Raw genomic sequence first — 15,646 nt, 5'->3', positions numbered from 1 at the left:
AAAGGTGAATAACATCCTTTCCGCCCCTATTCATCTAAAGAATGGAACTAGACAAGGCTGTCCTCTGTCGCCCATCCTCTTTATATTGGCACTAGAACCATTAATTAGGCATATTAATAGAGATACGGATGTACAGGATTTCACCATTAAAGACAGAGAATTCAAAATTTCTGCTTATGCAGACGATCTCCTCTTCTATATATCACAGCCACATATCTCCATTCCATAATTGAACTTACATTTCCGCACCTTCAGATACTTATCGAACTTTAAAATCAATCATTCCAAATCAGAAGCCATGGACATTTCACTCCCCGACAAAATAAAACAATTAACTAAATCTAATTGCCCCTACAAATGGGATTCGACCTCACTTAAATATTTAGGTATCAAACTTACTCCAACTCTAGATGCCCTCTATGAGACTAATTTTATTCCAATCCTAAAAAATATCACCAACGACCTGAGTAAATGGGATATCAAACACTTCTCGTGGTTCGGCAGAGCAGCCATCTTAAAGATGGTCATCCTGCCTAGACTACTTTATCTTTTTCATGCTTTACCCATCACAATACCTTCCTCCTTTTTCAGGAAACTGACGACTATTCAAAGGAAATTTATATGGGCCAACAAAAGGCCTAGGATACAACTGAAATACTTGCAACTACCCAAGTTCAATGGGGGTATGGGGGTACCGGATTATTATAAATATTACCAAGCCACTCACCTCACTAGAGCGATCGACTGGCACTGCCATTCAAGTCAAAAGGATTGGGTGGCCTTGGAGAGGCATTGCTCTCGGTACCTTACTCAATTCCTGCTATGGACGGACCCACACAACTTCCCTCCTGAAGTGAGACACCATCCCCTAATTAACACCACCCTCACCATTTATCACAAGCTGGCGAAGTCACACAATATATCCACTAACCCGAGCCCTCTAACCCCGGTTTCCCACAATCCAGACTTTGTTCCGGGTCTCAATATAACATGCTCTGCTGACCATCCCTTGCTCATTAAACACTGCATTCGTGATCAAAAAATCCTATCTCTTCATGACCTAAACAACCTAAAACCCCAAAACATCTTTATGAACCAATGGAATTATATCCAGCTGCATAGCTTTGTTCAAAATATTAATAAGAAAACTCCGTGGGCTAGACAACTAACTGCTTTTGAGAGGATATGTGAGAGACAGACCCCAATATCGAAAACGACATCGATGACCTATCAGTGGCTTATAGCCCCGTCGTCTAATTTTGTCGATAAATATAAGAAATTATGGGAACACGAGTTATCACGCAAAATTTCTGACGGGGAATGGGAGAAAGCCTGTGTATTTACACACAAATGCTCTTTGAGCACAAAAACTCAAGAAACATCATATAAAATCCGCACGCAATGGTACATAACCCCTGCGAAGATGAAGGCATGGTCTCCACAGTATTCTGGAAGATGTTGGAGGTGTCTAGCTCACACAGGCACTTTTCTACATATTTGGTGGAACTGTGACCTAATCAAAACTTTTTGGAATAAAATTGTGCTTTTGATCAAACTTGTCACTGGTTCCACCCTAGAATTTAATGCAGCAAGTTGCCTATTACACATCAACAAACTCTCATATAGGTCATACAAAAAATCCCTAACGAGACATTTACTCAACGCGGCCAAATCTCTTATACCTGTATATTGGAACTCCAAATCCGTTCCCACGACTAAGAACTGGGTAGACAATGTAACTTCCACATATGAGATGGAGGAAACTCTGGCCATCAAAAAAGAAAATAGTGGACCTTTCCATAACATGTGGAGACCATGGTTGATATTCACTCTTTCCCCGGATTTCAAAAAACTGATTGAGGATTAGTAATCTCATAACCAACTTTCATACCCCACCAGGACCTTCTGTTTACATTTCTAAAATGAGCTATCTGATCAAGTACCACCTGTCAATAATACTCCATCACCTCCCCCTCCCCCTCTCCCCTCTCTTGTTTCCATTTCCTTTTTCTTTCCCTTTATTCTTCTTCTTCTTTAATTCTTATCTTCGCTTCCTTCACGGCCCCCTAGTGGCCCTCATTGAGGCAGGCACTTATCTTTCGGTCCTGCCTCTTCTGAGAGAGGGTATCGTGTTCGAATACCCTCATTGTACCTCTTGAGCTGATGTAGATATTTAATGTTGTTGCACTAATTTTTGATTCAACATTACTTGATGTCATAATTTATGTACATGTTGTACAGTTATACCATTTGTCTTATTGCTATTGTTAATGCTGTACATGTTTATTACAGTTGTTCAATAAAGCTTTTATTGAAAAAAAAAAAAAAAAAAGAAACCATGGGTTGGGCATCATTACCACTCTACGTTTTCTACCTATGCTCGGGGAGTCAGCATTCTTATCCATAAGTCTCTCCCGTTTAGACTATTGGATCTTTCCCTGGACCCGGATGGACGTTTTGTTTTGCTTAATTTGCAGATATCATCTTTTACTTTACTGCTGGTAGGGTTATATATACCCCCGCCGGCTTCAGTTAGACTGCTACATAAAATTTTTAAAGAAATTGCAAAATATGAGAATGATAATATACTTATTGTGGGTGATTTTAATATGGTTCCAGACCCGAACATGGACAGAATGAATGGAAATTCTTCTACCTTGCCGAATGGGCTGAGACTTATGGGTTGACGGATCTATGGCGTTGGCACCATCCCCATTCTAGGGAATATACCTGCCATTCCGCCACTTATAAATCCTTTTCTCGAATTGATTTAATGTTCGCAGGCGGCTCACTCTTATCTCGGGTGCGGGAGATTCGGGTTCTTCCTCGTGGGATCTCTGACCATGCTCCACTTCTTTTAAATATGGAACTATCTGGCAAACCCTCTGACAGACTATGGCTACTATCCAGATATTGGATTTCTGACCCTGATATAATCCCTTTAGTCGCGCCCCAAATAGCGGCCTTTTGGGAGATAAACCCAGGCACGTCATCAGTGGCTATGGTCTGGGAAGCCTTTAAGGTCTGCACTCGGGGGTATTATCAGTCAGCTATTGGCAAGATCCAAAGATATAGGCGAACAAGTCTATTGCAAAAAGAAAAAGAGGCGAGAGATATGGAAAACTTGTATATTCAAACTAGAGATCCCACTCATTATACACGATTTCAATCTTTGACCAGGGAGGTAATGGGAATACGCACAGCTCTCACACAGAAAAAACTGTTTTCTTTATCCCAACGTATCTTTGTACAAGGAGAGTATAACGGTAAAATGCTGGCGCAAATTTCTAGGGAACAGACAAGTGGGTATAGTATAGCACATATTCAGGATCAATCAGGTACTCTTCATTCTAATCCAGAAACTATCAATCATAATTTCACTGATTATTATCAGGCCCTATATAATACTAGGGTCAATTATTCAGGAGATGAATTGGATCACTATTTGCAGGCAGTGGACTTTCCGCTCTTAACTGATAGAGATAGGGCCAAATTAGACGCCCCTATTACTCTTTTGGAGATCCAGGAAGTGGTGGCTTCCTTACAACCTGATAAAACACCAGGACCGGATGGAATTCCTGTTGAATTCTATAAGGCCCATATGGACCTCTTGGGTCCGCATCTATTAGCCACTCTTGTAGGATCCCTAAATGATGGGGATCTCCCTAAAACAATGAGCGAAGCGGTTATCGTCGTGATCCCTAAATTAGGGAAGGATCCATCATTATGTTCATCATATAGACCTATCTCTTTATTAAATGTAGATGGGAAGATCCTTTCTAAGATTTTGGCCACTCGACTTAATAGTATTATTATAGACTTGATTCATCCGGACCAAACCGGATTTATACCTGAACGGGGCACGGATATTAATTTCCGTAGACTGTTTACACATATGGCCTTGGCGTCGGGGGGGGGGGGGGAGCAGGTGTGGTCGCCTCCCTCGACGCCGAGAAAGCATTTGATTCTGTTGAGTGGCCATTTCTTTGGAAGATCCTAGCTAGCTTCGGGTTTGGCCCAAACTTTGTCTCATGGATTAAACTTCTTTATGGGAATCCTACGGCTAGAGTCCGCACTAATTCATCCCTGTCGGATAAATTCCCTCTGCTGAGGGGCACCCGACAGGGATGTCCGTTATCCCCGGCCTTGTTTGCCTTGGCTTTGGAGCTGCTCGCGATTATGTTGCGGGCGGACCCACAAGTCCGAGGCATTAAAGTAGGGGTTATTGAAGAGAAGCTGTCCTTATATGCAGACGACACCTTGATTTATTTGGCTGACGCTTCCACCTCATTACATAGGGCCCTACAATTATTCAACATCGTCGTTTTTCAGGTATACGTATTAATTGGTCTAAGTCTGTCCTTTTTCCATTACACCCATCGGTACCTTTAATTGATACTCAGACACCGTTGAAATGGGTACAGGATATGGTATATTTAGGTATCAAAGTGGGTCCAACACTGGAGGTGTACCAGCAAAATAACATTGACCCTTTAGTTTTACAATTAAATAAAAGGTGTGCGTCATGGCGCATGCTTCCTTTGTCTCCGGTTGGCAGAATTAATTTATTAAAAATGAGTTATCTTCCGAAATTTCTGTATTTTTTTCGTAACTCCCCCACTGATATGACCAGAACCTTTTTTTCGAGATTAGATAGTATGGTAACAACTTTTGTATGGGCCGGGCGTACCCCACGAGTCGCAAGGCGCACGTTATATCTTCCTCTTGCAAGAGGAGGTTTAGCGTTTCCTAACTTTAAGTTGTATTTTTGGGCGGCTGTACTGGTCACGGTCCGGTGGTGGTTCTCCCAGCCCAAAACTAACTCCGCAGTTACATTAGAAGCAGCATTGCTGGGTTCCTATGCGGCCCTTAGTAATCTGGTTTTCCGGGGTGAACGGGCACATCCTCAAATAACCAGTCTGATGAAGATGGTGCTGCGGATATGGTCTCGGGCGCGGGTGATATATAATACACCTCTACATATATCCCCCCACACTCCGCTGTGGGGTAATCCTAATCTAATACATTTGTACCAACTCCCTGATCCCCAGGTATGGGCTGCCAGAGGGATTGTGACCATGAAACATGTTATTAAAGATGGAAGACTTCAAGGCTTTGATGTTCTCCAGTCTACCCACTCATTGCCTCCAACTATGGGGTTCCGTTACCGCCAGCTTAGTCATGCTATGCGGGCCCAGTTCCAAGACCCTGTTGTCTTGGAATCAGACCCTTTGGAGAAAATGCTAACTTTTAAGGTAATAGGGAAAACTCTCTCTGCTATATATTATATACTCTCAACAGATCATAGTCAGTCTCTTGAGAAAACCTATAATAAGTGGAAGGATGACATCCCAGACCTGACTGTTGAAGATTGGGAGGAGTCAGTTAATATCTATATCCCCTCAATGATAGCGGCTAGGGACAGATTTATACAACTCAAATTCTTACACAGAGCATACTACACGCCGCAACGTCTTGCTAGGATATATCCCAGGAAGGATCCCTCGTGCACCAGATGTGGGCATGAAATTGGTACTTTTCTACATGTTGTTTGGTCGTGCCCTGAGCTTGCAACATTTTGGAAAGCGGTGACGGATACTATTGGGGAAATTTTTGACACTATGATTCCTTTGGACCCAAAGGTAACTCTACTGAGTAACCTTACAGAAGTGGTTGGGGATAAATATGCTAAAATGTGTATTATGTATACCCTGTTTTATGCCAGGAGAGAAATCCTTTTGCGATGGAAGTTACCTGAACCTCCCACCCGATCAACCTGGATAGCTGCCGTTACTAAGACACTTCCATTCTACCGTTTTACATACGGTAGTAGGAACTGCCCAAAAAAATTTGATAAAGTGTGGTCAGCCTGGATTGATGCTGTAGGCATGCCAATGTCACCTGTTGTATAAGGATAGAAGCAGGAACATATTAACTAATTGATGATATTCCATTTTTTTTTTTTTTTTTATGTATTATATCTTTTTTTTTTTTTTTTCTCTTTTTCCGCCCCTAAATTGGCTTATTGATATTCCCCTTCCCTTCCTCTCCCAATTTATTTTTTTTTTTTTTTTGTGTTTGTATGTATGGATAATACTTTTTTTTGGTGCAGAGTAATGTACTGTAGTTGTAAATATTTGTTTTGTTTATATGTCTAACAATAAAATAAAAATTCAATTGTAAAAAAAAAGATTACCCACTTTCAGGCTTCTAAGGGCGTAAATTGTTGATCTCACGCCTTACTACCTATCACACTTTTGAAGGCCATGAAATGCCAAGATGGCACAAAACCCCCCCAAATGACCCCATTTTGCAAAGTAGACACTCCAAGCTATTAGCTGAGAGGCATGATGAGTCCATGGAATAGTTTATATTTTGCCACAAGTTTCGGGAAAATTATTATTTTTTTTTTTGTTTTTTTACACAAAGTTGTCAGTAAATGATATAATGCTCACACATGCCATGGGTATATGTGAAATGACACCCCAAAATACATTCTGCTACTTCTCCTGAGTACAGGGAAACCCCATGTGTGAGACTTTTTGGCAGTCTAGCCGCGTACAGGACCCCGAAAACCAATCCCCATCTTCAAGTTTTCTAATGGTGTAAATTGCTTATTTTACCTCTGCACTACCTGTCACAGTTTCAGAGGCCCTGACATTTCAAGATAGCACAAAACCCCCCCAAATGACCCCATTTTGCAAAGCAGACACTCCAAGCTATTAGCTGAGAGGCAGGATGAGTCCATGGAATAGTTTATATTTTGCCACAAGTTTCGGGAAAATTATTATTTTTTTTTGTTTTTTTTTTACACAAAGTTGTCAGTAAATGATATAATGCTAACACATGCCATGGGTATATGTGAAATGACACCCCAAAATACATTCTGCTGCTTCTCCTGAGTACAGGGATACCCCATGTGTGAGACTTTTTGGCAGTCTAGCCGCGTACAGGACCCAGAAAACCACTCCCCACCTTCAGGCTTTCTAAAAAGGGGGGGGGGTTTTTCTTAGATCACATATGCATAAATTGGTTCTGCCACCGTCCCTGTATAAGCATATAGGGGGTTGCTGGTGCCTCAAGCCAAGGGGGTGTGGGACTTTATGGGCAGGTAAGTATTCAATACAGAGTGGTTAAAGTATAAAACATGAATTTATTTACAGGATACTGGTAATAGTATATTAACAACAAAGAAAAACTTGGTGGAGGTTGTGCTTGGGCGAAGAGCCCAAGTGTGCAGAAAATAAAGAAGATTCAAAGGAATCCGTGACAGTGGTGAATCTGGTGACAAGAAACAAGGATTTTTTCTCTGTATTTCCAGTGGGTGTTCATAGGAAATTCTTTCCAGAGAAGAATCCTAAAGTGCTGACGCGTTTCGGCTCTGTCATGAGCCTTTTTCAAAGCGTTCGGTCACACAGTCAGTAATCTATAATAGTAATACATTGATTATTGCGAATCATCTCAGGGAGTAAAATAGCTAGGTAGTTTGTATCAATAGTAGATTGTAGTACATACATGGTTACAGCCTTTATTTCTGTGCAAAGAACTCCTATGTCCGTTTAGCAGTCACAGCGGGAATCGTATGATGCATGTAGCCTAGGGTTGTATACATAAAGAGGTATATGTTTTATAGAGGTAGTGCTTTATTGGCAGGATTTATTATAGTTCTCACTATATGTTGACAAGGTTTATTCACTTACATTTGTTGTGGGCTGATGGAGTGGGCTATCTCCAAGGTCCTGGGGATTTATATCTCCCCTCTCAGCCAGATTCTTTATCTGCAGTAATACAGGTGTGTATTTTATATAGATGGTTCTGTACAGTGATATAATGTGACTTTGTAATTTCAAGGTGATTACGGTGACTTTTCCTTTAAGCAGGAGGAAGGTGGTGAAGCTCCACTCAGACTTACATTTTGGTCGCTAGAGCATCAGTTGGTTCAGGGTGGAAGTGTTTCCTCGAATTTCCTATGAACATCCACTGGAAATACAGAGAAAAAATCCTTGTTTCTTGTCACCAGATTCACCACTGTCACGGATTCCTTTGAATCTTTTCTTTATTTTCTTGGGCTCTTCTCCCAAGCACAACCTCCACCAAGTTTTTCTTTGTTGTTAATATACTATTACCAGTATCCTGTAAATAAATTCATGTTTTATACTTTAACCACTCTGTATTGAATACTTACCTGCCCATAAAGTCCCACACCCCCTTGGCTTGAGGCACCAGCAACCCCCTATAACCTTCAGGCTTTCTAAGGGCGTAAATTGTTGATCTCACTCCTTACTACCTATCACACTTTTGAAGGCCATGAAATGCCAAGATGGCACAAACCCCCCCCAAATGACCCAATTTTGCAAAGTAGACACTCCAATCTATTTGCTGAGAGGCATGGTGAGTATTTTGCATCTCTCATTTTTTTTTGGAGTGTCATTTCACACATACCCATGGCATGTGTGAGAAATATATCATTTAGTGACAACTTTGTGTAAAAAAAAAAAAAATAAATAATAATAATATATTTCCCGGAACTTGTGGCAAAATATAAAATATTCCATGGACTCACCATGCCTCTCAGCAAATAGCTTGGGGTGTCTACTTTGCAAAATGGGGTCATTTGGGGGGGTTTTGTGCTATCTTGAAATTTCAGGGCCTCCGAAACTGTGATGGGTAGTGAGGAGTAAAATCAAAAATTTACGCCATTAGAAAACCTAAAGTTGGTGATTGATTTTCGGGGTCCCGTACACAGCTAGGCTCCCAAAAAGTCTCACACATGGGATATCCCCATACTCAGGAGAAGCGGCAGAATGTATTTTGGGGTGTCATTCCACATATACCCATGTCATGTGTGAGAAATGTATCTTTTAGTGACAACTTTGTGTTAAAAAAAAAGAATAAAAAAAAATTGTAATTTTCCCAAAACTTGTGGCAAAATATAAAATATTCCATGGACTCACCATGCCTCTCAGCAAACAGCTTGGGGTGTCTACTTTCCAAAATGGGGTCATTTGGGGGGGTTTTGTGGTATCTTGACATTTCAGGGCCTCCTAAACCGTTATAGGTAGTGAGAAAATGCAATGAAAAATGTACGCCCTTTGAAATTCTGATGGTGGGGATTGGATTTCGAGGTCCCGTACACAGCTAGGCTCCCATAAAGTCTCACATATGTGGTATCCCTGTACTCAGGAGAAGCAGCAGAATATATTTTGGGGTGTAATTACACATATACCCATGGCATGCGTGAGTAATATATAATTTCAATGACAACTTTGTGTAAAAAAAAAAAAAAATTTTTTTTTTTAGTCATTTTTCAAACACCTTTGACAAAAAAATGAAATATTCAATGAGCTCAACATGCCTCTCAGGACATTCCTTAGGATGTCTACTTTCCAAAAAGGGGTAATTTGGGGGGATTTTGTACTGCCCTGCCATTTTAGCACTTCATGAAATGAGCTAGGCAGTCAGAAATTAAAGCTGCGTAAATTTCAGTATTTACACCATTTTGGTTTGTAGACGCTATAACTTTTGCGCAAACCAATAAAAATACGCTCATTGAGATTTTTTTTGTCAAAGACATGTAGTTAAATACATTTTGGCCAAAAAATATGACATAAATTGAGTATATTGCATATTTTTGAAAAGACAAAGTTAAAAATGTAATTTTTTCTCAAAAATTTCGCTCTTTTTTTATTAGTATCGCAAAAAAATAAAAAGCGCAGAGGTGATCAAATACCACCAAAAGAAATCTCTGTTTGTGGGAAAAAAAGGACGTAAATTTCGTTTGGGTACCACATTGCATGACCACACAATTGTCAGTTTAAGTTGCACAGTCCCGAAGCACAAAAAGTGGCCTGGACGTAAGACAGCAAAATCCTCCGGTGGTAAAGTGGTTAAAGTGATACAACACTAAAGAGTCACAGGATCACAGGAAGAATTATAGGGATTTGATAAACTTAAAGTTGGTGTAAAAAAAAATTTTTTGAACCGCTTGCCGACCATGCATTGTAGCTTTACTGCTACAGTGCGGGCTGGCTGTGCAGAATCACGTATATATATATATATATATACACATTTTTGTAAATTTTTTTTATATCTTTTCATGTGACACCACTGAAAAAATGAGTGTACAGCTTGTATAACAGTGTAAATTTGCTGTCCCCTCAAAATAACTGAACACGCAGCCATGTCTAAAGCGCTAGCAACAAAAGTTAGTACACTCCGAAGTTAAATTGTCCAAATTGGGCAAAAGTGTCAATATTTTGTGTGGCCATTCTTATTTTCCAGCACTGCCCTAACCCTCCTGGGCATGGAGTTCACGAGAGCTTCACAGGTTGCCACTGGAGCCCTTTTTCACTACTGCATGAAGACATCACAGAGCTGGTGGATGTTAGAGACCTTGAGCTCCTCCACCTTTTGTTTGAGGATGCCCCACAGATGCTTAATAGGGTTTAGGTCTGGAGACATGCTTGACCAATCCATCAGCTTTACCCTCAGCTTCTTTAGCAAGGCAGTGGTCGTCTTGGAGGTGTGTTTGGGGTCTTTATCATGTTGGAATACTGTCCTGCGTTCAGGGAGGGGATCATGTTCTGCTTCAGTATGTTACAGTACATGTTGGCTTTCATAGTTCTCGCAATGAACTGTAGCTTCCCAGTGCTGGAAGAACTCATGCGGCCCCAGACCATGACACTCCCACCACTATGCTTGACTGTAGGCAAGACATACTTGTCTTTGTACTCCTCACCTGGTTGCACGCTTGACACCATCTGAATCAAAAAGGTTTATCTTGGTCTCATCAGACCACAGGACATGGTTCTCGTAATCCAGTGACTGATTGACTCAAATAAATCTTAACCTCTGTGAAAACACAATTTTTTACAAGCTTAGCATATCAGGATAATTGTCCCTTTGCATTTATTGTTGGTTGGATATACACTGTGTGCACAATTATTAGGCAAGCTGTATTTTTGAGGATTATTTTATTATTGAATAACCACAGTGTTCTCGGTCAATCCAAAATGTTATTAAACCTTAAACTGGAATATTATAAAAAGTAAAAGTGAGGTTTTGGCTTTCTTAGAAGAATATCTACGTGACCATCAGAGAAAATCAGATAATTAGTCACCAATATAGCCACCCTTCTTTTCAATAACAGTCATAAGCCTTTCATTCATGGAGTCTGTCGGTGCAGCAGCAACCACGGCCTTCCAGACACTGTTGAGAGAGGTGTACTGTTTTCCTTCACCGTAAATGTCCGGTTTAAGAAAGACCCACAAGTTCTAAATAGGGTTTCATCTTTAAGGCCTTTACTGGTTAGCCACGAAGTGGAGTACTTCGATGCATGAGATGGAGCATAAATATCATGGTCTTCTTAAAAGATGCACACTTTTTTCCTGTACCACTGCTTGAAGAAAGTGTCTTCTAAAAACTGGCAGTAGGTTTGTGAGTTGATTTTGAGTCCATCCTGAATCCAAAAAGGTCCAACTAGCTCATCTTTAATAATACCAGCCCATACCAGTACTCCACCTCTAACCTTGCTGGCGTCTGAGTTGAAGTGGTGCTCTGTGCCTGTTACTGATCCAGTCACAGGCCCATCCATCTGGTCCATCAAGACTCATTCTCATCTGTCCATAAAACCTTTGAAAAACCTGATTTCAGATATTTCTTGACATTTCAACTTATGTGTCTTTTTCAGGTGGTTGGGTTTCTCTGAATTTCCAGAGGAACAATAGCTGCGGTAGCCTACCTCAAAGTTATAGATCCAAGAGACAAAGTAAGTGTGGGTTTTGTCCTTGATATAGCCAAAGTGACCCTAAAACCAGAACGTACCATTCCAAGGGTTGAACTCTGTGCAGCCATGTTAGCCGTTGAAATTGCTGAGCTTATAAAACAGGAAACAGACTTTGAAATAGATTTTTACAGACAGTAAGAGCGTGTTGGAATACATACACAAAAAAAAACAAAAAAAAAAACAGTTCTATATGTATGTAAGTAACAGATTAGAACACATTAAAAGGTCCTCGAATCCTGATCAAAGGCTCTATGTGCCTATGGACTTCAACCAAGCTGATTGCAGCACTTACAGTATGCAGTGTCAGTTGCTGCCTTTCTGAACTGTTCATGGCCATGGTGAATGATGAGGCCCATCATAAATCACACTGATTCTGCATTTTAACTAATAAATGGATTCATCTTCTAAACCAACAACTTGCTTCAAAGTAAGGGTCCTTTCACATGGGCTTTCCGATCAGGTCCACATGTCAGTTTTTCAGGCGCTCCTGATCGGATGCTCAATGCACCCCTATGGAGCAGTGGATGTCAGCAGTGACATGTCCGCTGACACCCGCTGCTATCTGATCCTGTCCGTGAAATCCAGGTGGATAGAAACCCTATTTTCCATCTGTCTGGAGGATCGGATAGGATAGTGGAGATCTGACAGGTCCGTCTCAGCACAGAGAGCAGTAGATGGACCTTTCATCTGCCTGCTCGGCGGGGATCGGCGGATTGATCACCCGCTGAGCAAAACGGAGACCGCTGGGTGGAAAGCCCGTGTAAAAGGACTCTAAGGTAAAAAAGACTGGTGCATGGGAGGTAAGGAGGAGATATAGAACACTTTTATTTTAGTTTTGGACAGGGTGGGGAGGGATTAGAACACCTATTAGGTTTTTATTGCTGTCTGTGCCACTGTTAGAGAGAGTCACCCTCTTTTTGTCCTGTTTACCATTATAATTGAAACTGAAAGTAAAAGAAAATCTAAAATGTTGGGTTGTCCCCAGAAAATAAATGAAGGGTAGACATCTCTGAATCACAATAGTAACACATTTTAACAAATCCAAAATAAATGATTATAACATAACAAATAATTCGTATGTATTCATCGGGATGACATGATGCGATAGGTTGAGCCCTTTTGTTAATGTTCGAAGCATCCACCATAACGTAACGACATAAGGAATCATTCAAATTGATTCAGGTCCATTTTTTTTGTATGATGCATCAACATTTTTTATTATTATAAAAAATGCATTACATATGAAATGGACACAAAGTTTTTTATCCTCTCTTTTGTGGGACTGTGCAGGCAATTATTGATTTCAACAAAAGAAAAACTCTTAATTATAAAAAGATTTACATTTTATTCAATTACGTATAAAAGAGAACAAATCCCCTCCTAATGGGGGTCTTTTGGTCATAAAAGTCAAAAATAATGATTTTTAACATAAATACCAGTATACAAGGGCTTGTATGAACTCAATCAATAATTTCTAGGGCCCATATAGCATTCTATGTAAAGTGACTTAGCCCATAGTGGTAATTCCAGCTAATTGTAGGGATCCTTCATTCATACAACACTTTCTGTTGTGGTGAACACTACAAATATGCTGGGAATTCCAATGTGTTTCAACATTCAAACCTGTCTTCTTCAAGGGAATTTTTTACCACTTTCAAATGAACATTGGGACATATTAATGGCACCCCAGCGGCATCAGGACAGACACCTTCACTATCACATTGCGCACACAAGGACCCCCTAGGCATTGATCACCTCCAAGTGGTGTGCCTCTTATAGAGGATACTGTACTCTTCCGTAGTGCAAATTGGGGTTCATTTGGAGGGTTTCCTTGATAATGCCAAACAGAGACCAAAGAGGATGGTATCTCCTGGGGGAGCAATGGTATTTCCCCTCTTGAGTACATACCGCTTCCTCTCTCCAAGCTGATTTGGATCCATTTTGTTTTTTTGATGCATTAACATTTTTTTTATTATAAAAAATACACTACATATGAAATGGAAACATTTTGCAATAAGTACAGTATTCGTTATGTTTCAGAGATTCTGATGGATGCACCTCCATCAGGTTCTTATGCACCTGCATAAGAATATTCCCGAAATAATTAATTACCACATTAAAATAAACATAGCCAATCTTTCAAAATAACTTCCAAAAATACGAACTGGTTCAGAACGACGAATATACTAAATAAATCCATATCTAAGAATTTGGATCTACCACATATATACATGCATATTTTTAGCAATGATCCCTGTATTAATGTCACTGGCCCCCAAAAAGTGTCAGTTAGTGTCCGAATGTCCGCCATAAAATCGCAGTCCCGCTATAAGTTGCTGATCACCGCCATTACTAGTAAAAATTAAATGGAATAAAAATATCCCATAGTTTATAGACGCTATAACTTTTGCGCAAACCAATCAATATACGCCTATTGGGATTTTTTTACCAAAAATATGTAGCAGAATACATATTGGCCTAAATTGATGAAGACATTTTATTTTTTTTTTCAATTTTCTTTTATTGAATATGTTTTATAGCAGAAAGTAAAAAAATAATGGTTTTTGTTTTTTATAACTGTTGGCCTTTTTTTGTTCACAGCACACAAAATAAAAAATGCAGAGGTGATCAAATACCACCAAAAGAAAGCTCTATTTTTGGGAAAAAAGGGCATACATTATATTGATGTACAGTGTTGCACAACTACGCAATTGTTAGATAGAGTAATGCAGTGCAAGAATGTAGGCAAGCACAGCATGTGAACAAATGCTCTTCTCGGCAGCTCCCGGCTCTCCTCTGCATAATCCTGTGCAATCTTGCTCACCTGATCCCTGACCTTGGCTGGAATTCTCCCTCACTCCTTGGAGAGGAGTTCGGCACTCTCGTGTGTGGCTTGATGGATGGAAAGGCGAATAAAAATGCCCCGAGCCAAGATGAACATTATCATACCTTCCTGCCAAGATGGCTGCCGCTTTTCTGCACCCCTCTTCCCCGGCATCCACCCCAGAACTGTTTGGGGAGGCGCTCCCTGCCACCCTCTCTGGGTGCATCGGCTCCACCGGTGCTACTCTTTCTCCAAGCGAGGATGGGATGGAGGATGATCCAGAGCCGGAACCTACCTTGCTGGATGTCCCCAAGACAATCTAGGTAAATTACTCTGATCTCATGGGGAAGGTGGAGGAACTTAAAATTGACATAACCATAATGCGCCAAGACATGCATATAATCTGGGAGCATGTCTCTCCTACTGAATGGCGCATTAGAGATTTGGAGGACACTATTAACCCTCTCCTCCCCAAAGTGAACACTTGTGGCACCAAGATTAACCAAGACTGGAATTGGCTGCCTGCTTTGTGATTGAAAGAGCCCATAGAGTGCCTGGCAGATCTCTCCCTGAGGGAAATCCTCCCTGTACCATGGTGATTTGTTTTCTCAACTATTGGGACAGGGATTCAATTTTGCGCTCAGCTCACCTGAAGGAGAGTCTCAAGATCAACAATGCTGTGGTGTCACTATTTCCTGATTTATCTACTGCTATCCGTACTCTTAGGGCCAAGTACCAGCATGTCAAGCAGAATGTAAGGGAGACAATTATTCAATCCTCCATGAAGTTCCCTGCTACCCTGAGAGTTTTTCATCAAGGCCAGGTGCATTTCTTTCAAACCCCTGTAAATGCTCTCTCCTGGTTTGAATCTCTGTGACAGCCTGGTCAACCATCTACACGCCCTCCAGAGACCTGAACTGGTTATTCTCTTTGGGAGCACGCTCTTCACTTCATATTTGATTTCTTGGAAGCATTTTGCTGGGTTGGGTGATTAGTTTTTCCCTGTCAAGATGGGTTTGCCCTCTTCTTGTAAGACT

This window comes from Pelophylax lessonae (assembly GCF_965119305.1).
Source record: "Pelophylax lessonae genome assembly, chromosome: 4".
NCBI lineage: Eukaryota > Metazoa > Chordata > Amphibia > Anura > Ranidae > Pelophylax > Pelophylax lessonae.
The sequence above is the reverse complement of the archived record's forward strand: the minus strand, read 5'-3'. Positions refer to the sequence as shown.